The sequence below is a fragment of the Cygnus olor genome, chromosome Z (genome assembly GCF_009769625.2).
Source record: "Cygnus olor isolate bCygOlo1 chromosome Z, bCygOlo1.pri.v2, whole genome shotgun sequence".
NCBI classification, from domain to species: domain Eukaryota; kingdom Metazoa; phylum Chordata; class Aves; order Anseriformes; family Anatidae; genus Cygnus; species Cygnus olor.
This window is the reverse complement of record NC_049198.1, coordinates 49,934,523-49,955,448: the sequence shown is the minus strand read 5'-3', so window position 1 is coordinate 49,955,448 and position 20,926 is coordinate 49,934,523. Positions and strand designations below refer to the sequence as shown.

General features: G+C 43.2%; 1 non-coding gene across 1 annotated transcript; it reads right to left on the bottom strand.

Moving 5' to 3' along the window:
* Positions 1 to 2,975: 2,975 nt before the first annotated feature.
* On the bottom strand, positions 2,976 to 3,145 carry LOC121062406. Its single transcript, XR_005815542.1, has one exon. It is a non-coding gene; the product is annotated as a U1 spliceosomal RNA (small nuclear RNA).
* Between the last annotated feature and the right edge of the window lie 17,781 nt (positions 3,146 to 20,926).

The following is a 20,926-nucleotide window of genomic DNA, read 5'->3' as shown; positions in this document are numbered from 1 at the left end:
AAGGCCGTGCTACATCTCAACATCTTCCAACAAGCTAGACAGTGAATGCAAGCTTTACGCAAGGAACAATCTTCATTTATAAGGACTAAGCAGTCTTATAAAGCATAGCAATTGAGAAGCAGTATTTGACATTAAGATGACAATCAAAAATGTTATGTAAATAGTGCTTCACGTTTGTTGTGATAAAACTGCCCCATTAAGCAGTCAAAAGCCTTTTGTGAAACGTATGAAATTATCCATCAAGGAACAGGTAACATTTGTTAATACTTATGGAGAATATTGTAATATTCTCAGGCAAGAACAGCCTATTGCACTCTGGTCTACAAATGGGTTTTATCTTCAAGCAACAAGTAGGAGGATATGATGATGAAAATACTATACCAAAATTAAAAAATGCTTCAACCAAGTCTAAAAGGCTAATATATGCTTATGACCAACAACAACTGCAGAAGAAGAACAAATTGGTTTGCTAATGTTTCTTTGAGTTGGAGCATGCTGTCAAGGTGGTTAAGACAGCCTTGTCTGGAAACTGATAGTGCCAGTGGCCTGTAGATCTTGTGAATGAACCGTAAAGGACTGAAGCATGCATCTACTATGCATATTATATCCTCTATATACTATGGGTATTACTCAGTGGAATTTGAGTATGCCTTTAAGGAACCTAAAAAGAAAGTTGTACTAAGCAAGCTGAAGATGTGATTTTTTATGGTTCCTGTATAGTCATGGCAGAATATCAGAAAAATCCGAGGAGGAAAAATGAGTTTTGTACTGAGCGGAGCACTGTCTCATGGCAACTCCCCTTTTACAGGTGGGACAAGTTCAAGCCTTGTTTGCATTATAATTTGCTGTCTTTCCAATCACCCATCATGTACCAAAACTTGGTTCTGACTCTCCCATGTTGTTGTGCAAATGATTTTTTTTTCTTGATGTTTGCATTCTGGCTTATAAGTCTAGAGAGAGGCTTAGAGCTTTACTTGATATTTCAAAGTTGAGTGAAAGAAAAGTATGAAGCCTAGTAAATATTCCCATCTTTCAGAGCAGCTGCTCTTGTATTAGTTGAGACATGTTCTTTGGCTTCAATCCAATTATCCCATATATTTTTAGGTCCCTTTAATTCAGTATAGCAGCTGAAAATGAAGCGAGGTAACTCCACATGATATGTTTAGCTCATAGCAGACCTCAGCAATGGTGAGTTTAGTCTTCAGAGCCTGGTAATTTAGACTTCGTGTTTCCTAAGATTTGCATTCCAGTAATTAGGGTATCCTCTTCTGTAGCTAGTACGCATATGCTTTATTCTTATACTTCACCTTCTGGATTAAAAAGTTCAGGATCATTTGGATTCATATGGATCCATCTCTTCCAAGTGTAATTGAGATGTCTTGTAGCTGGCTTTGGTTTAGAGGAGTCTTGCCAAAAGAATAATTCCTTAGAAATCAAATATATCGGTCACTTTTTTATTCCCTAATCTTCACCTAAAGCTTGTACTTATTTCAGACTGAACCTTTACGTGAGTAAGTTTGGCATGAAGCAGATGAGAACTGAGTTTAGAAGAAGCTGAAAGACAAAGGCTCTTTAAAAAAATGAGACATGTCAATGCTAAAATCTCTTCTTAAGTAAGATGCAGAGGCCAAATGCTGAAGAGTTTACCAACTGGCAACAAAATAATTTAAATGTTAAAAGCTCACACTTATGAAAAGAAAAGCAGGGAAATTTCAGAAAAGAAAACTGTGCATTGCTGTTGAAATTGCTGTATATCAACAAAGAAAAGTTTCCAAATTGTGTGTTGCTATATATGTGTTTTTGTCCTCAAATGCAAACTGAACAGAGCACAAGGCTAATCAGCTTCAGAGCAAACTGAAGCAAGCTGAAAGCACACAAGGAGTCAAGACAAAATGCTATGCAGCATGCTATTACTACAGCATGAAGAGAAAACTCAGGCTGCTGTCAAAAATGAACCAGCAATATGGTTCTTAACACTAATACAACTTTGCTGCTGCTGACCTAAGAGGAGATGCTACATTTCTGAGCCTGTAGCTGGTCTGTATGGATATCTATGAAATTAGAGCATCAATGCTGTAAGGAAAAGCAGTGATTAAGAAGGTCAAGCTGGGTAAAACCCCTGGGGATATGTTTGCATCAGGAACTACAAGAACACTATCAAACATTTCATGTTACTAATGAGATGTGCTGCTATCTTTAAACAGTGCTGATTTATTTATTTATTTATTTATTTTACCCTGTGGTGTAAAGAACCTGGCTGAAATGATGTGGAGGAGAATGGAATTATGTTTGAGTAGTTCATTAACATCAGACAGACAGAGTGCACTGAACAAGATGCTCTTAATAAAAAGTGCCCTTGCCTCTTGGTATGCAGTCAAGTAGTCGTGCCAGGCAGTACAGAATTTAACCACTTCTAGCATGGGCAATATGGAGGTTCTCCAGGGTAATCACACTGGTGAGGCTAATAGTTTGTTTGTTTGTTTATTTATTTATTTATTTATTTATTTATTTATTTTTATGTTGAAAGGAAAGAGTAAGAAAATTTATGAAAACTATGGAATGTCCTTTGCACAGAGAGTGATGTGTAAAGCTGTTGGAGAAGAGAGAGAAGAACATGGGCTATCATAAAAGTCTGTAAGACAGTAATTGAAACAGATGCACATGGAAGGATTTTCTCATAATACAGCAGAGAGACAAATGTAAGTAAAAGTGGTAGGCAATGGACTTGGAGCAAACACAAAACCTACTACTTTTTTTTCTTTTTTTTTTTTTCACGATCTATAATTAAGCTGTTGGTCGCATGGCCAGAGGTATTTGTGCATGCCAGAAATGGAAATCAAGTAGGTATCAGTTCTGACTCAGGTAGGACTTATTGTGTGTTGTCAGGGAGAACATTATGGGTAAATTATACAGTGCCTGCATGACCTATTCTCAGATATTTCTCTTGGCACCTACTCTTGGCAGCCCCTATTAGCCAGGGAAGGGTGCTGACAATTTCCTGCTAGCAAAAATTATGCAGTTGAAGTTCCCCCATTTGGGAAATTACAGGGATCTGGATGTGCTGATCTGGAGCATAAAGGATTAGCTTGACCCTAGAAAACCCACCTTACACGGTACCTACCTACCTACCCTACCAGGTAAACAAAAGTCTACTGGGCTAGAGAGACCTTTGGGCGGATCCTGTATTGTAGTAGTAATGTTTATGCTTGCTTCTGAAAAGCAGGCCCTTGCCATGTTATTGTTTCCTCTCTTATAAAAAGAAGTCATTCTTTTGCCCCTATACAGTCAGTCTGTTATTCGTAGAATGCTTTCAGGAGCCAAGATGAAAGCATATTCTAGATGCATGAATTATTACTTTTAGTGTTGGACATCGTTGTTCTGTTGAGGCTTTTTTATTTTTTTCCAGCAGAAAATGGGTTTGACGGAAAGGAAATTTCTTTTTGCAAGAAAGCTATGCTGGTGGAAATTGTTTTTAACTCTGGGTAGCATAGAAAGCCAAGGAATATTTTTCTTGTAAAAATTGGATTTTGTTTTTAGGAAAACTGATTTTTCCCTTTGTTTTAATTAAAGATACTAACTTTTTTTTTAATGGAAAATTGATTTTTTAATGGATTTTTTTTTCTTTTAATGGAAAATTGTTCATTAAAGGACAGTGGTAAAAATCTTAACCAAAATGACAATTTTCAGGGGGTTAAAAAGTAATTTCCTCAACTGCATTCTATCCATTTGCTTAGGTAATAGCAGAAAATTTTCTTTGAGGCTGTCATTTCTTGAAAAAGCACACTTTCAGAATAACTGAAACTTTCAGCAAATATCTGCTCTGTGCATAATATGCATGTCTTTTTTTTTTTTTGTTCAGCTCAAATATGTTTTTGAAAGAATCATCAAATTTCAGCTGGAAATTTGCTGCAATACTGTATTTTGAAATACTGGGTAGTGGGAAGAAAGATTATCACCTGTTCAGGTTGTGGTCACTTGGTAATATTACTTGCCTTTATTGCACAGATTGCAGATAGTTTGGTCATAATAGATGTTTTGTTATTTCCTGACGTAAGATACATTTAAATATGCATTATTCTCATGTTGGAATGTCTCAAAAAGCTTTACACAGAAAAAAAAAAAAAAGGTTCAGTCTTATTTACAGTAGTCCCATCCATTTTCCCATAAAATGTTAAACTGATATTAAGAGTACCTGTTTAATCACAGTGTTATAAACAGAAAGAGGGTATTGATTTTTTTTTTTTTATCTTGTACAAACTCACACAATTTTACTTCTCATTTTACAAGAACGGTATCTTCAGCAAGTGGGAAGAGCTTTTCCTCACCTGCCTTTTGCTTGATAGCATGGAAACATAAACACTGCTGAAAGACAAAGCAAAATGGAAGTAGTACATGGATGCTGTTCTAAGCTTCTACCTCAGTAACAAAGCTTCAGTATCCAGAAGAAATGTACATAGTGAAGGAAGGGGAGTCTTCTTATTCTTCAGACCACGGTGCCCTTCTCAAGGGTATTACCTGAAAGGACAGAGGGTTGTGTGATCTGAATGACGCTAAAACCTGGGAGCTATCTTCCAAAGGAGTCGGAACTGGGAGCCCTTCTGCCATATTTAGCATTAGCTAAACATGAAGGTTGGCCTTGACGTGAGCAGTCCATGGCCTTTGTGCATCTAATTAGAGTACCTGACCCCTTGTTACACTGTTTAGTGAATCTAAATTACAATAGTGCTACAGACCTCTCCTTTACTTACACTGTTTTGCCTCATATTGCTATGATTGCTTTGTGGGAGTGCAGAAGTTTTGCTTCTTAGTGTGCTCTTTTTCACACAAAAGCATGCTCTTTCATACAGCCAATAAATGCAGCAAGAAATGGATGGATCAGGTGACTCCAGAGTAACCCGTGAAATAGCCTGAATACTGTTGTTGAATTGTCCGGAGAGCTTGACAGGAACAGTTTTGCTCTTACAACCAAAGGTCTTTGCCAAAGGAATTAGATAAGGTGTGAAAAAGGTTGGGTCAGATTCTCCTATGGTGTGCCTATCACCAACTGTGATGGCATTTCTGTAGCAAAATAAATAAATAAATAAATAGAATCAAATAAAATAAAAAAGTCCTTGTTTGCCCTCAAAACACTTAATATGTAAGATTAAAAAAATGCGGATTCTGTTTCCAGCTCTGTGTGATCAGGCATTGGCAGCAAAGTGAAGGCTCTATCTATGCTCATTTATAGATTTAGCCTGAAAACACTTAACAGAGGATGCTTGGAAAGATGCTGAAAACATTTATTTTATTCCGTCTTGGGAGAGCAAATTCTTGGCCTGGAGATTCTGCACTGAACATACTTAGTGAGGGACTGGGCATCCTTGGCTCGCCATCAGGTGAGAGGGGTGCTGGGTTCTGGGTTTTCATGTGCCTCTGCTTTTAGACCTAGTCTAGGAAAGGGAAAGAAGAAGGACAGTTCTTTGGAGCCTTTACATCCTCTTCTATACATGTGTGTTTGGGCACATTTTAAAGCCTTTATTTCCTCAGCCATGAAATCTTCTTTGAGTGGTTGCATTCTGTCTTGTAAGCGCTCTATTTAGGGCTTTTCCAACATGTATTTACAAGCCCATATGGGTATGCTGAGGATCCAGCTGGAGAATAGGCTTTGCTGTGGCAATTTCTGGCTCCACTTTATTGTGAACATCTTGTTTCTCATAGGGATTTGGAGAGGGAAAGAGCACAGTGGGAAATGACATCCACAATTCCCAGTGGCAGTGACTGAAGCTGAATGCCTAAGTGTCCTTTAAGTCTTCCTCTTCCTATGGAACAAGCATTCTTAAAATTTTCTCTGCTGGTAATTAAGCCATGACACTTCCATCAACACATACATGCTTCTCTCACTTTATACTCCCTCTCTGTTCTCGCTATCATCACCTAACAGAGCCTTTAACCAAAAATAGATTAAATTAACCTGTTCTGTTTTGTATTAGTGGCTTGCTTAGTTAAATGTGTTTCAACTAATGAACTGCAGCTTGTTAAGCCATGGCAACTCTTTGTTCATACTCTGACTGGTAGATTTTTAATTACCTGCTAAGTGAAACTCTTTTTCCACCTTTCCTTATTTTCCTTGATCCCCTTTGACATTCACAACACAAGGTAACAATATGGCAATTATTTTTAAAAATAATGAAATGACTTTCCCTGTGAGAAAGTCAGTCTTAGGAGCTCTAGCAACATAGAGCAGTATGTAAGGAATGGTGACATCCTGCAAAGTATGGGAGAAAGGTACAAAAAGAAAGCGAAAATAGTCATGAGCCTGTAAACATGCAACGTGCTTGATTTAAGGGAGGAGTCATCCTGCTGTCAACTGAGACAGATGTGAACCTGAAGACCAGTGTGTAGAGCACAACAGGTGTGTATAAACTTGGGGTTTCATGGCTAAGATACTAATAAAAGAAACCAATAGTTTGATTACCCTGCCAGTAAGAACATGGTGTTACACTAGCACAGATACTGTTCTAGGTCTTTATTTAGGACATCATGGGCCAGAATGTGTAAAGCGTTATCCATGGAGCGATAGTCCAGCTTCACTGACAAATACTTGCCTTCCAGTGCTCAGCCTCCACACCGAGGAGCCCCTCCCCTCCGAAGCTCAAGTTATGGTTGTCACACTACTGATGCTGCCGAGAAGCGTTGAGTGGTGGTGCAAATCCCCTTTGAACTGTGTATGCCCTGTGTAGGAGAGAGACTGAAATGCACCACTAAACCGCTCTCTTCATTTGTGGAGGTAATTTCCTTTTTTATCTTTGCGGTTCCAGTATTTCCAGTCCGTAACCCCATAGGGGAGGAAGTGACTGCAACTTGGTTAATTGTCTGAGCGGAGCATTTTGCCTTGCAAGCTCTGCATCACCATGCTCTCTGTGCATACAGCCTTGATTATGTTTTTTAACTTTTATATTTGAAAATAAATTGTGGAAAAAAATAGCTGGATTGTTTCCAGACTCTCATTTTTTCTGCCTTGTTACCGTGTTTCCTGCCACCATCTGGACTTTTTCTAGACTGTATCTGAAAATACATGTATTAATGCTGGGATTTTCAACCTTCTCCGGAAAATGGGCAGTAGTATCAATAAAGCAGTGTACTCTGGGTAACACTAAGGTATTACTGTCAGCCCGAAAGCAGGAGCAGAGAGCTCAGTTTGGATTTTTAACTTACACAGCCAGAAGCAGTCCTGGAGGATCTTGCAGACAAGTAGCTATGCATGGAGTAAAGGAACCCTCATGCGAAACAGCAAGAGGTATTCAATGTTTAGTGCAGGGAGTCTGATGCATTGAACTAGGCTTTGCCCCAATACTTTTCATATGGAGCAGTTAGGCTGCTGAGGCATGCTCATTAAAATTTACATATGTCACATCCTGGAATTGTAACAGGGCTTGTAGCTGTTCAGTTTTCCTTTCTGTCTTGCAACACAGGCTTTCAGACTGTGCTTCTGCACAGCCTGAGAGACATCTGCTGGTGGAAGGTATTGTAGCATTTTGCATGAATACAGAATTTGAAACGCAGGCAGTCTGGACAGTAATGACCGAGATGGCAGTAACATCACACATGTCAAGTAATTCAGTGAGTAAAAGGTTAAGAGAAGACTGGTAAGTACAGAGATTGTTAACTAGTCAATCTTAACCAGCTGTCTAATTCTGTAAGTGCACTTTTTGCATACACAACTGCTGCCCTGGCTTGAAAGCAGATGGATGCATGCAGTCTACGGCATGTTTAGGCTCACGCTTATGCAATTAAAAGCTATTTATTGACCAAACTGAAAGGTCCATAGGATCTATCAAAAAATCATAGGATTTATTGTTTCTTTTGGTAGAACTACGGACTGATTTGTATTTCTTTTCCAAAGGGGGGGAAACAACAACAGCAGTATTTGCTTTAAAGAAGCTGTGTTAGCTCGTATGGGCTGATGACCTAGTCCAAAAGCTGTCATGCCTCTTCTTTTCTTTTCCAAAACTAGGAAAATCCAATGACCAAACTGTCTGGTAGTCATGGCTGTCAAAACAAAAGCCTTGAGTTTTACCTCCTGCGTTTAAGCTGCTTGTTACATCAGTACAAAATACACAAGGTGAAAACCATCAACAGTAATGTAGGCTTAGTGGCTGATTTGCATGTCTGTTTAACTGTTACTTCCAAAGAAGACGTTTGCATGAGAATTGAGAGTGGCATATAATTGAAATTGCATGTAAATTGCATGTAATCTAAATTGCTTACATATTATAATTCATCTCCCACATAGCATTTTTGATAGTTAAATATGGTCAACCTGTCTCCAACTGCTTGCAAAAAATGCTGTCTCCAATACTTGCAAAAGCTTTGTTTCTTTCACTGAAATTTGATGAAGGCTAGAAGGCTGCACGACTATCAGAACCTGCTGAATGACAGCCAGGGATCAGAGATGGTTCTTGAGGACAAGTGCTAGGTCTTTGGATAAACCCCACAAGCACATTTTCAAAGCAAGTCTCCTCCTGACTATGGGTGGGTATCGGGATGTCAAAATGGCCTTGTGAAAACCTGTCTCTAGTAGTCCTGGTGTATCTCTGAAGCTGGCAAGATACAAGTAACAGTCACCTTCTCTATGCCTTCCTGTTTGCATATAAAATTTGCCATGGTTGGAGTCTGTCTTCTGGGAAGTTCCAGAGGTAATTGTCTAGAGTTGACTTACAGGGCTTCTGTCAAAAGGAATTAGCATTTCAGCAACTCCTTGGCCAATTCCATGACAGTACTAAAATAGCTGACTGCCTTACACATCAGCTGGCCTTACTTAGGAGGAACAACTCAAAGGTTTTTAGAAACAAAATAGTTATCATTCTTCCATTGCTTCCTGCCAGAAAGTTCTTCTGGCCCAAGAGGTTTCAAGGGAATGAGCGACTTTATTTTTCTCTCCATCTGTCTCTATTTATAGCTTATGAGCATTGGAAAATATGTGACAAGGAACTGGGAGAGGAATGGATTTTTAGACTTCAAGCTCAAATATTTTCTAGGGAAGCCTGAGCTGTTCTTGATGAAAAGGATAGCCTGACGGCAAAGCCTCGAGAGGGAGGTTTGTGCTGTGCTCAAGGTACACATTTGAAAAAGGAAAAGTGATTACTTTCAGGAATAAATCTTCGGTGGAAGCACAGGGTTCCCCATCACTTTAAGTGTTCATCTGGACTCCAGAAGCCTCCCTTGAAACTCCCTTTTAGATATAATGAAATTCAGCAGCCTTTGTTTGCGGCCAGATTGAGTGCTCCTTCTCCTGTTGATTAGCACTGTTCATGCCAGTAGTTGCAGTGTGAGAAAATATTACTCAGCATCAGTAAGAAACACTCATTTTAAATAAATACAATTAAACTGTGTTCCATCATTTCCTTCATTTTCCCATGATCATTTTGTGCACTGATGGCTGCATTTGGTTAGTAAGATGGCTGGATCCCCACACGGAGCAGGCTGGCAAAATTTGCCCAAATTCCTTGAAGTCAAGGCGATTTTTATGGACAGGGGATCTTTTTCTAAGGTTATTAGTTTGCAGATATCTAGCACTTGTCCTTCAAACTTTGAACCTTATCGTGGTGAAGTCAGCAGCAGTGTCTTCACTGACTTCAGCAGAAGCGGACCTTGTGTTATTGCTGCTCGACTACAAACCTTTGGATCTTTTCACTCACTATGGGAAACAGGGATGTGCCAGATGTGATTATTCCATTGCTTGTTATTCAGGTTTTCTCTCATTTCCTCTTGCTTTTCTATTGCAGATGATATTTCACCTTCACTGTTTTATATTCCACCAGAATGTAATTTGAAATGCATTGGTCTTATTTACAATTTTTAACACTGCTCATTCCCCCTTCTCCTCATATTTTTCGTTTCCACAGTCTGGGCCTCTACATAAAACCATCTGTCTTGAAAGTGTGGTTGTACTTCACCTGGGAGCTCGTTGGAGGCAATGTCCAGTCACAACATTTCAGTGTAGCTCCAAAGTTGCTCAGGCTTTTGCTTTGAATCCTGCCTCTCTGTAAGGAAAAAAAAAAAAAAAAAAGTAAATCAAGGTAAACAAACTTAAAATATGTCTGTATCCCTCAGCACATTTAAAATTAAGCTGGCAGGGCTGGCTGATACTAGAGAAGCTGGAGAATAGTGAAAGTAACTTTCTACTGCTGTCTTGTCACCTTGATTTGCATGTGTTCGTGAATGCATGCACTGTAGGTACTGGCTATGCCTCCTTGTTAACTTTACTTAGAGAAGGCTTTGGTTCTGTGTCATTCTGTTTGTAATAGTATCCCGCAAGAGTCGAGTGTGTATGTGTAATGTATCATACATGTGTATGCAAAGAGTATTTGACTTAAAAATCAAAAAGTGATACCCTGTATTCTTTTCTATACTTACAATAGAGCACCGTATGCTGTTTTCAGCTGAGATCAGCTGGATAGATGGTGTCGGTGACAGATAAATTTGGCCTAATGCCTGTATATTGTGATACTTGATATTTTTGGCAAACAACATAAACAAATATTGCGGTATTGTTCTTGGCTAACAACATGAATACCACTCTTGCTTTATTCTCTTTGTCTCCACAAACACTTTATGGCAAGTATTCATCACCAAATAAAATATGAGACCATATATACTGCAAAACCCATTAGGTCATGTATTTTGGCACTTTGTTAGGCTGCAAGGTCTGCCACAAACTTGGCTGAGCTGTGCACAATAGTGATGGCATTTCCCATGCAATGTAAATGAGATACCCTTTTCCCTTTGCACATGTAGGTCTGTATGTGACTTAGTGGGTGGTGGTATTGTGCTAGTACCTAGGACCTGTGTGTAAAATTTACATGCTTAAAATATGCCTTTGTTATGTTTTTTTTTAAAGAGCATTTACACCACTGTTGCATTTGTACGCCTTTTTTCTGCACTGCCTTCCCTCACCAGCTGATGCTTTCTATTTATCCCAGCAGACCCCTAACACCCAAGTGCCTCCAGAACCTAAGGGCTGCTGCTGTTTGAGTTATGCTAGAAGTTAACCATAACGACACTTTTTCTACCAACCCTCTCTCCTCCTGCCCCATTGCTAATAATGGCTCCAATTAGCTTAAAGTACCATCAATGCCACTAATGCAGTCTCTTCTTGGAAGATCTCCCTGGGAAGTCTGAGGCTTTGGCTTCTCCATCAATATTTTATTCTGCAGATGATGGCTCTGGCATACGTCCTTCAGTTATCAGGGCAGAAGACAAGTTTTTTTTGTGCATGCTGAACCTCCTTTTCAAGCAATGCCTTGGGGATATGAGTAGGAAGTTGACTGCAAGTCTCTTTTGATCCTGAAACTCCCACTGACTGATTGATAAATAGGAGGCAGTCACCTTAATATCTCTGTGGATGTGACACTTGATTCTCAGAAATTACCATGTACTAGAATTTCAGACAGGCTACTTGCACAGCGTGTCTCAGCCTTCACCTTCTAAGTATCCAGCTTAAGAAACCCCTAATGACCTGTGTGATTATTATAGCATATAATGTGCACTTGGTTGTTTTTCAGTGTTTCTCACCAATAATTAGATGCCAAATTTACCTGAATCAGTTGAAGGACTCCACCTAGCAGCATGTACCCTGCATCAGTGGTGAAGCCCGTAAGTGACTCCAGGCAACCTGATGGCCAGATCAATTCTGCAGCAGGTAACGCAGCCCTGTGTGTGTGTGCTGACAGACCACGATACTGTTCAGAGGAATAAAGAAGTTACAGCCAGAAGTGCTTTGCTGTGGGCAGCAGAAGATGCATTTACCCACAACAATAGGGACTCTGAGGAGTGAGGATGACTTTTCCAGCCCTATGTTCCAAAGACACCGCCGTGTGGATGCCACGAGTTCAAAAGGTACACGTCTGTGCGTACCTGCTGCGGTACTTGAACGTATTTATAGCATTGCTTTGGAGCAGCAGCAAACCTCTGACTAACTGTTTTAGTGGGTGCTGGCTGTACTTGGCTACACGTTTTCACCAGAAATCTCGGAGGATGCAGAAGATGGAGTACGGAACAGGAGTTTCTTGCCCATGCTCCTGCCATCCCCAGGTAACCACCTGGAACTGAGCAGCGAGGGAACCCATCTGTTCTGCTGTGCCTGGAGGGGAGTCAGGTACAGGTGGGCTATCAGCGCCTTCGGTGCAGGTGGCAACGTGACAGAATTGTTTACACGAGCGTTTCTGCACCGGGATGTATTATGACACAGCACAGAGTTTAAAAGAAAAGAAACCAAGTGTTAAAGATCTTGGAAGATGGGTACCTTCAGAAGTCGTTGCCCCAGTATTTCATGATGTTAAGGCTGTGACCTAACACGGCAGTCAATCTTCAATAGATGCAAGTGTTGTCCTGCTTTAAAACAAGCAAGATGGGGGAGCGCTAAATTTGCTATTTCTCCAGTGGTACTGGATTACAGCTAAGAAATTAGGTTTGTTTAACCCCCCTGTAACAATTGGCAATGGTGTTGGTGGGAAATAACCTACTTGGCTGAAGCTCCCCATGCTGCTCTCTTGTCTACTTTGGCTTAGTTTTGCTTTATTATTTTGGATGAATTTTGCACACTCTCCTCCCCCCCAAAAAAGTCATTTTGGGTGGCAGATGATCAGCCACAGACAGTATAGATGACCTCAGGGCTTGTATTTGTTCTGAAGCTCAGAGCTGCTGCTCCTGGGAGGCAAACAAAGACCAAAAAGTACACCCGAGGCCAACCCAACGGAGGTGTTTGGAGCACAACCGCTGCAAATCTCGGCCTCCCCACCCCTTTGGGATGGCCGCGCCGGCGGAGCGGGGGGGAACCGAGGTGGCCGCAACCTCGCACGGGCCGGGCGAGACAAAGGGGGCCGGGGGAGGGGCTGCCGAAACTTGGCTGGGCCGGGGGCTGCGGGCTGCGGAGAACTTCGGGGGGGCTGGGGGGGGACTGGGGGGGTGGGCTGGGGACGGGATGGGGGGGGCGGGGGGGCGGAGGTGGAGAGAGAGGAGGAGGAGGAGGAGGAGGAGGGGGAGGGAAGGGGGCGCGGGAGGGAGGGGAGGGGGCGGGCGCGGGGAAGCGCGCGCCCGTGCGCGCCCCCGGCCGGGCGGCGCCACGTGGCCGCGCCGCCGCCTGGCGCGCGCCCGCCGGCAGGTGGCGCGCGCCCGCCGCCGCCACCGCCCCGCTCGGTGCCTGTCCCGGGGCCGTCCCGGTCCCCATCCCGGTGTCGGTCCCCGTCCCGGTGCCGGTGCTGGTCACCCCCCCGAGGGCGGCTCCGTGCCGGCACCGCCGCCCCCCGTCCCCGCCCGGAGCCCCCTGCCGGCAGCGAGGCGCTCCGGGTCCCCCGACACGTGCGGCGGGAGGACAACCTGAGCTTTGTTCTCCACCGTGCATTGTTTCCAACTTGGTTTTATTTATTTATTGTATTTTATGTTTACCATTTCCTTACATTTCGGTTGCTCCCCACGGGACTGCAGGCGCTGGTGCTTTTTCATCACTGCTCGGTGCGAGGGGCTATGTTTTTAACGCAGCGCTTTCTGAAAGCCTCCCGTGTCAGTGACCCGTGCCACGGTTGCCCACTCACTCGCTCGCCAGTGAACGTAAGCATACTTACAAATTGGGAAAAAAAGAAAAAAAAAGTTATTCACGCAAACACAATTCTCCTTTCCATGTACATCCGCACGTGCACATACGCGCTGCGTGTCCTGGAGAAGGTTTCTGCAGGGCTTCAGAAAGCTCTTCTCCTCCTAACAAATGTTCAAGTGAATGGCTAGCTTTGACCTACTGAGATTTCTCCTCCGCTCTCAGCAGACGAGCCCAAACAGCAGGCAGCCAATGGTCTTTATGCCTCTTTTGTTTGGGGCTGTAGCATTTTTAAATGTATGAATTAGCAACGTGCGTGGGCTTCGGTTTTGCCGAATGAAGTTACATTGGTAATGCCACCTGTCACTCACAGGGTAACCTTTTTCCCAGGCATTGTCTAAGAAATGCATACAGGATGGTCATGCCTGCAAGTCAGCCAGGTTTTGTTGTGTGTTAGCGACACACACGACAGAGATAGCCCTTCTCCCAAAATGCTGATTTTGTAAATAGCTGAGGTCCCACACTGAAGACTTACTGAAGAAGATGCTCACTGCTAAGTGCATGGCAGTCTTTGCTTATTTTTGATGGCAAATTATTAATATAATATAGGCAAATACATCATTTCAGCAGCTCGTTGTTTTTTTGCCATTCTTCCTGGTCTTGTCCTTGTAAATTCAATTTCACAGGCACAATCTGTAACGCAGCAGGTGCCAAGTGTAGCCTTCTTGTTTCATAGGATCCAACTAACTGTCTATGTAGGATTCATTTAAAGAGTAGCACAGGCTGCAATGAAAAAAAAAAAAAAAAACCCACCCTGTTTCTGTTATACAAAAAAAAAATAAAAAGGAAAAGATGCCTCTCAATTGGTGTGCCTTTGTTTCTTTTCTCAGGGTTGTTAAAGACCACCTACCACCATGCTTCTGTGCACGTTGGTTCTAAAATCTTTACAAACTCAGTGGAGAAAATAATTGTGTGACTGGTGAATGTGGCCTTGCTTCTGCATGTGAAGTTTTACAGGCCAGGCCCAGATACTTGATGGTGCTGAAATCGAAGGAGCTTAGACGCACTTTCAAGGGCTTGGACTTCAGATCCTTGTTGTGAAGTTTGTTATTAAGACTCTAGAACTTTGGCTATTAATTACTGTTTTGCAGCTCCTCTGTGACCTATGTCGAACAAATCGACCCATGCGCATGTCCTGGTCCTGCTGTAGGGAAAGGAGCTAGATAATGCATCGCCTCCACATTTTCTCCTAATTTTTAGAGCAGATGCAAGCTCGTCATTCTATCCTGAGTTATCTCATGGTGTTTTCCCTGGGGAAAGCCTTTGTGTAGATACACATCCATGATGTGTCTGCATGACAGAAACTACCCCCACAGAAAATCGTCTCTAATTGACACTGCAGTAGCGATCAAGAAGGGCTGGGTGATTGGTGGGGCTGAACTACGTTTTGCCAGTAGGACAGCTGTGCAGCTGGAGTTCACATCTGCAGAGCTCAGATGCAGAGATGTGCACATGAAATCAGCAGGAGGAGGGGTGAGCACAGCTGAGGGTGCCGACGCAATTAAGGCAGAAGAGAAGTGCACGTCCAAAGAGAGAGCTGTGAATCCTACCAGCACCCTGTACTCTGAGCAGCAGGTAGAAGAGGACCTGCTCTGAGCAGGGACTTCGTGCCGTGGTGAGAACCAACAGAGGACACAAGGGCTGCTTCGAGTTTGGAGTCAAAACTTTGGGTTTCAGTGTGTCCGGCTGCCCCCATTAGGGTCCCAGAGCCAGACCTCTGGGCTGCAGTGTGTGATGAGGCATGGGCACCATAAGGAAGCTGTGTGCTGTATGAAGATCACCCAGAAGGCAGCCAGCTGGAAACTTGCAAATGCAAGAGGCTGCTGCAGTCCCTCCTCTCTGGAGTGCTGGTGATGGACTCAGGGCTTTGGAGAGGCACCTCCACGTTCCTCTCCCAGGAAGAAATGCTTGTGGTTATTCTGAAGTGATCAAGCAGAAAGCACCCTTTGGAAGTGAGCACAGCAGCAGGAGAGGGAAACTGCTGTGCCACAGCTCAGAGCCTTTTATTCAGTGGGGCAATGGCTGGTGCATTCATCTTGGAGATGGACACAGGGAATGCAAAAGGCCCTCCTGCCCTGGCAGCTAGGATATGTGCCAGCCCTGCGTGTGGGTGGATGTGCTAATAGAAGTCACTGGCTGGGTTCACCCACTTTTTAATTGAATAAATTGAATAGCATGTGAGATAGAGGAGACACAGTGGGACATCCCAAAAAACAGGTTTCCTAGGTATGGGGTTTGTCAGAACGGCTCGTCTGATGCTTGCACGATGAGTGCCTTGCCACTTCTGAGGAGCACAGAGTGCCAGGAGCACTGATGGCTGAGGGAAAAGTATTTGGCTGCTGTGCTGGCAAAGGGGGCTGGCCGCCATCTCTGCTTCTGCTATTATTTCCTTTCCCTTTAAAAAAATATAAAAAATAAAATTAGTATTATAGGGAACATTCCTAAGTGCCACAGAGAGCTCCGAGGCTTTGCACTTCATGCTGTAGAGGCTGTAGCCATAATGTTAGGAAAATAGCATGTTATAAGTCTTCCTCTGCCAGCCTTTTTCAGGAGTGTGCTAGGTTCAAGCAGCAGATATTGATGAGGATGGACTACAAGTAAGTGATAAAGCATTAATTGCTTCTTAGGTACCTGGTTATGTGTAAGACTTGACTATTTTAGCCTAAGTGGGAGGAGAATGGTTTTATGACCTTATAATTAGCATTTGTGTGAGATTAACAGCAAGACTTAATAAGTCATTTCTGATAACACAGTTTCCTTTTTTACATTGCTTAATTAAAAAAGAACACTTCAGCATGTTTTATAACACATCTTTAAATAAACAAACAGACAAACCTAAATTACAAGGGATGGTCCAGAGATCTCTGCTACCGAGATTCATGGAGTCTGAAATGTATCTGGGAAATTAAAGGAAGCTGATGTTCTGGCAAAGACTGGATTGGGCAGGGGGCACAGCGATGATACTTAGGAACATCTTGGGGTGATGATCAGGGTAGCTTGGAAGATGTGAGAAAGATAAATAAATGACCAAAATGGTAATGGTAGGCTAACATGCTACACTATGTCCTTGCTGTCAGCTTTTCCAGTGGCAGTGGAGCATAACTCCATTCATATCTGCAGATAGTGAGTTTGTGACGCATTTACCCCCTGCATCTCCCTTACAAGTCTTCTGTTTCTTCTCTTTTCTCTTCCAGTGGCATCTTCATTTCCCACTCCTTCCACGATGTGCTTGTAAACATGTTCCCAAAGACTGGGATCTTCGTGAAGCCTAAAGGGAGTTACTTGCCCAGCTACCAATGCATTTCAATGTGCCCGACAATCTCACCCTCACTTCTTTAGAGCAGTTGAGCTCCCTCTATCCTCAGGGTGCTGCTGTTGGGTTTTCAATTTTATGTCCAGCACCTTCGTCCCTCTGACTTTGGTCACTGATTCACTGACTGCTACAGCAGTCCCACAGCGCACATGATACTGGCATTGCACTTACATCTAAAATTTGCAACAGGAGTTGGGCCTGGTAGGGCCCAGTGAAACTACTGGAGGATCTCTTGTTTGTGTTGGTCTTGAGATACAATTGGGAAGCTGGGAGCTGAAAGTGAGATGTTTCTGTCACTGTCCGAACATTTCTGTTTCTGCCGGAAGTTAGAAGCAGTCTTCTGCCTTCCTGTGTTTGCCTCTGATGATCCCTTGTGCATCCCAGCAAATGGGTATACTTTTCTGGGAAGAGAGGGTTAATTCTTGCTTGGGTTGTATCAAAAGAATCATACTCATAAGATCACAGAATCATGGAATGGTTTGGGTTGGAAGGGACCTTAAAGAGCATCTTATTAAAAACCCCCTGCCATGGGCAGGGACACCTCCCTCCAGACCAGGTTGCCCAAAGCCCCATCCAGCCTGGCCTTGAACACCTCCTGGGATGGGGCATCCACAGCTTCTCTGGGCAGCCTGTGCCAGGGCCTTACCACCCTCTGAGTGAAGAATTTCTTACTAAATCTAAATCCACCCTCTTCTAGTTTAAAGCCATTATTCCTTGTCCTATCACACGTTCCCTGACAAAGTATCTCTCTTACTTTCATGTAGGCGCCCTTTAGGCACTGGAAGGCTGCTATAAGGTCTGCCTGGAGCCTTCTCTTCCCCAGGCTGAACAACCCCAACTTCCTCATCCTGTCTTCATAGCAGAGGTGCTCCAGCCCTAGGATCATCCTCATGGCCCTCCTCTGGACTCGTTCTAATACATAGATGTCCTTCTTGTGCGGGGGGCCCCAGAGCTGAACGCAGTGCTCCAGGTGGGGTCTCACGAGAGCAGAGCAGAGGGGGACAATCACCTCCCCAGCCCTGCTGGCCACACTGCTTTTGATGCAACCAGGATACGGTTGGCTTTCTGGGCTGCAAGCGCACAGTGCTGGCTTGTGCAGAGCTTCTTGTCAACCACCACCAAGATGGGTATCAACATTTGCTTGGGAACACAGATCTATATGATGCTTAATAAACCATAAGAAACATGTCTCACTCTGAAGCGTACATACTTTGCCCAGAAAGAGGACTTTCTTATTTCCTTCTTGTTTTGGTGGAATGACCCCCCCAACACATCAACACCCAGTGTTCAGATTTTAAACTGGCTTAAACCACTGCCATTCCAGTAAAGTTGAAAAGAATGATGTCTGAACCACACTCATCTACAGTCTGTCTCCTTTATTTTCTATGCAGGTCTTTCAGGAGGGGCTGCAGTCCTGAGGAAAATGAGCCTGTAACAGGGGGGTGCATCAGCACCTACAGGCTGTGAGTACTTCTCCTCCTCCTCAGTCATGTTTACACTTTACTTACACCCATCACTTTTATGTGGCTTGAGACTGCCCAGATGTTTCTGGGCTCAGTTGCTGGAATTTTGATTGCAGCTGACATTCCGGTGTGCTGCAGAATCAGGCAGCCTGCATCCAAAATGTGGTGAGAAGCACCACCGTGACCCGCGATGCCGGAGGCCTCATTGTGCTGTCGGAGGGAAATCTGGAAGATACACTCTTCTTCTCTTGGAGGTAAAGGGTCCTCTCATCTTCAGTGTCTTCTCTGGGAACGATTGGCTTTTCAAGCAGTGTGCTTATTAGTCTATTAGGCCTTCTGTGTTTTTTTTTTTTTTTTCCACTTAGGGAGATGAAAGAGAGTGCATCTTTTGGTAGCCCACAGCATAGCTGAGCAGTAGATTGAAAACTCATCTCTTCTGCATGCTTTGTGGAGCTGTGCTGCTGTTGTGGGGATCAGGAAAGCACAGGTGCTTTTGCTGTGTGTGCTTGTCCAAAAAGCAATCCTGAGCAACTGGGCTCTGTTTCTTTTGTCTACATGGGGTAGAAGATCACCCAGTGCAGAAGGTGCACAGCCATGGCTCAGGACTTTTGCACTCTGTGTGATCAGGGACAGGTGCCCACTACTTTTCATTGGTGCAGCGAACTGTACCATTTCTTGCATCTACAGAACAAAGGAGACCACTGGCTTTTGCATATGCCACTTCCCCTCCCTGCCTCACCTTCCTCAGTGGACCTTTCTGGAAGTACTACACAAGGTCTTTATCACCACTCTCATTTTAGAGAGGTAAATGAAGGCATTGGGGTTTGCTCTGGGCAACGTGTGCCTATTCTTCCTGGAGGCTGCAGGACTCCCTGATGCAGTCCACAAAGTCTCCTTTGACATTTAAAGCTTTAAATGGCTTGGGGTCTGGCTGCCATGGAGACATGATCTCAGCCATCTGACGCACAGTGTTTGAGCTCAGACAGGGACTCGAATCAATGGCTCCAGAAAGGAGTCAGCAGGGCATTATCAATGAAATGTTTTCAGCTGTAATGCCTCCTTGTTGGCCTACAGACCGTGCTTTCTTTGCAGCTACCTAGAAGGACTCTGGTTCTTGTAGGTTGTGTCTGGATAGGGTGTCACAGCATTTCTATTTTTGCAGTAGCCTGAACAGTGACTGGAGTTTCAGTAGGATGCATTATTTATACATGGGGACACCAATACAGATCAGGGGGAGGGAGGTGTGAATGTTTTCAGAAGCTGCAGATGGGGATTTTCAAACCATTACGAACACTGGGGACTCAGCTTCCACTGAGGCTGCTGTGAGATTTGGGCTCCAAAGTGTGTTCATTCTTTTGGGAAGGAGTCTCACTTGCAATCCTTAAATTACCTTTGAATCAAATTCTTCTTAGACTCTAGCAGCTGTATGGGCTGAAGACACTTCCTTTTGCACTGAATAATGAGTGAAATGCTGCTGATGGTGTGACCCAGCACCCAGCATGCAAAGAGCGTGGGTGGTGGCATGCTGCAGGAACAGCCAACGTGCCACACAGCTCCAAGTCAGCACTGCTGTCTTGCTGAAGTCTCCAGATTTCAGGATCATCTCCCAAGTCTAAAATTTTATCATTCCATTTAAATTTTTTCACTCTGCTCAGAGACAAAGAGAGATTCTAACAGGTGAAACACACCATGCTTCCAAGCATCTCCCAGCACTTCCCAATTGTTTTAGCCACATCAGCTTTTTTATAGAGACAGTTAAGATGGAAGTCGTGGTTTTATTTATTTATTTGGCTTGTGTGTGCTGAGATGAAGTAGCTATCTGGACTCTCACAGTCCACTCTTGTCTTAGTGGTACTCACGAGAGGTGTGTGGGTTTCGGAAACATTTGGGAAAAGCTGTTTGATGTAGTCCTTCATAATGGTAGTCACAACAGAAATCTTAAAACAAAGGACTCTGTGTGTTTCACCAAGAGAAACCACAGTAACAGGTTTCAGTGTAAATGAGAGTTGTATTGCCTTCCATCAGAGATGACTTGAAAATAAAGTACTTTGATGGTAATACTGCAGATGTCTGCAGGAAACCCAGCACAGCCTTGAACACTGTAGTTAGATAGCTGTGCAAAAAAGTACATGAAGGGAAGAGCTAATGTGCAATACTTCTATTTAAGATAGAGGGAGGAAATAGAAATTGTGATAGCATGCTATTTCAAGTAATAATAGAAAGTACTTGATGTTTACATGGTGAATGGATCAATACTAATTCTGTAGTCAGGGCACATACAGTAGTTTGGATTATACAAGTGATAGATGCACTTGGTATAGCTGAAATTTCCACCCTGCAACATTTATTTCTCACTGCGTGTTAGATGGAATTTTCCACCCAACTATCTGAAAGGATTTGCATAAGAATGGTGATAGAGCAGTATTCTTTAATGATGTGCTTTTCTTTGTTAAACTTCAAAAATGTCTACGATGCATGATGAGGTTCGGATGAATTGCCAAGCTAATGCTTTTATATTTT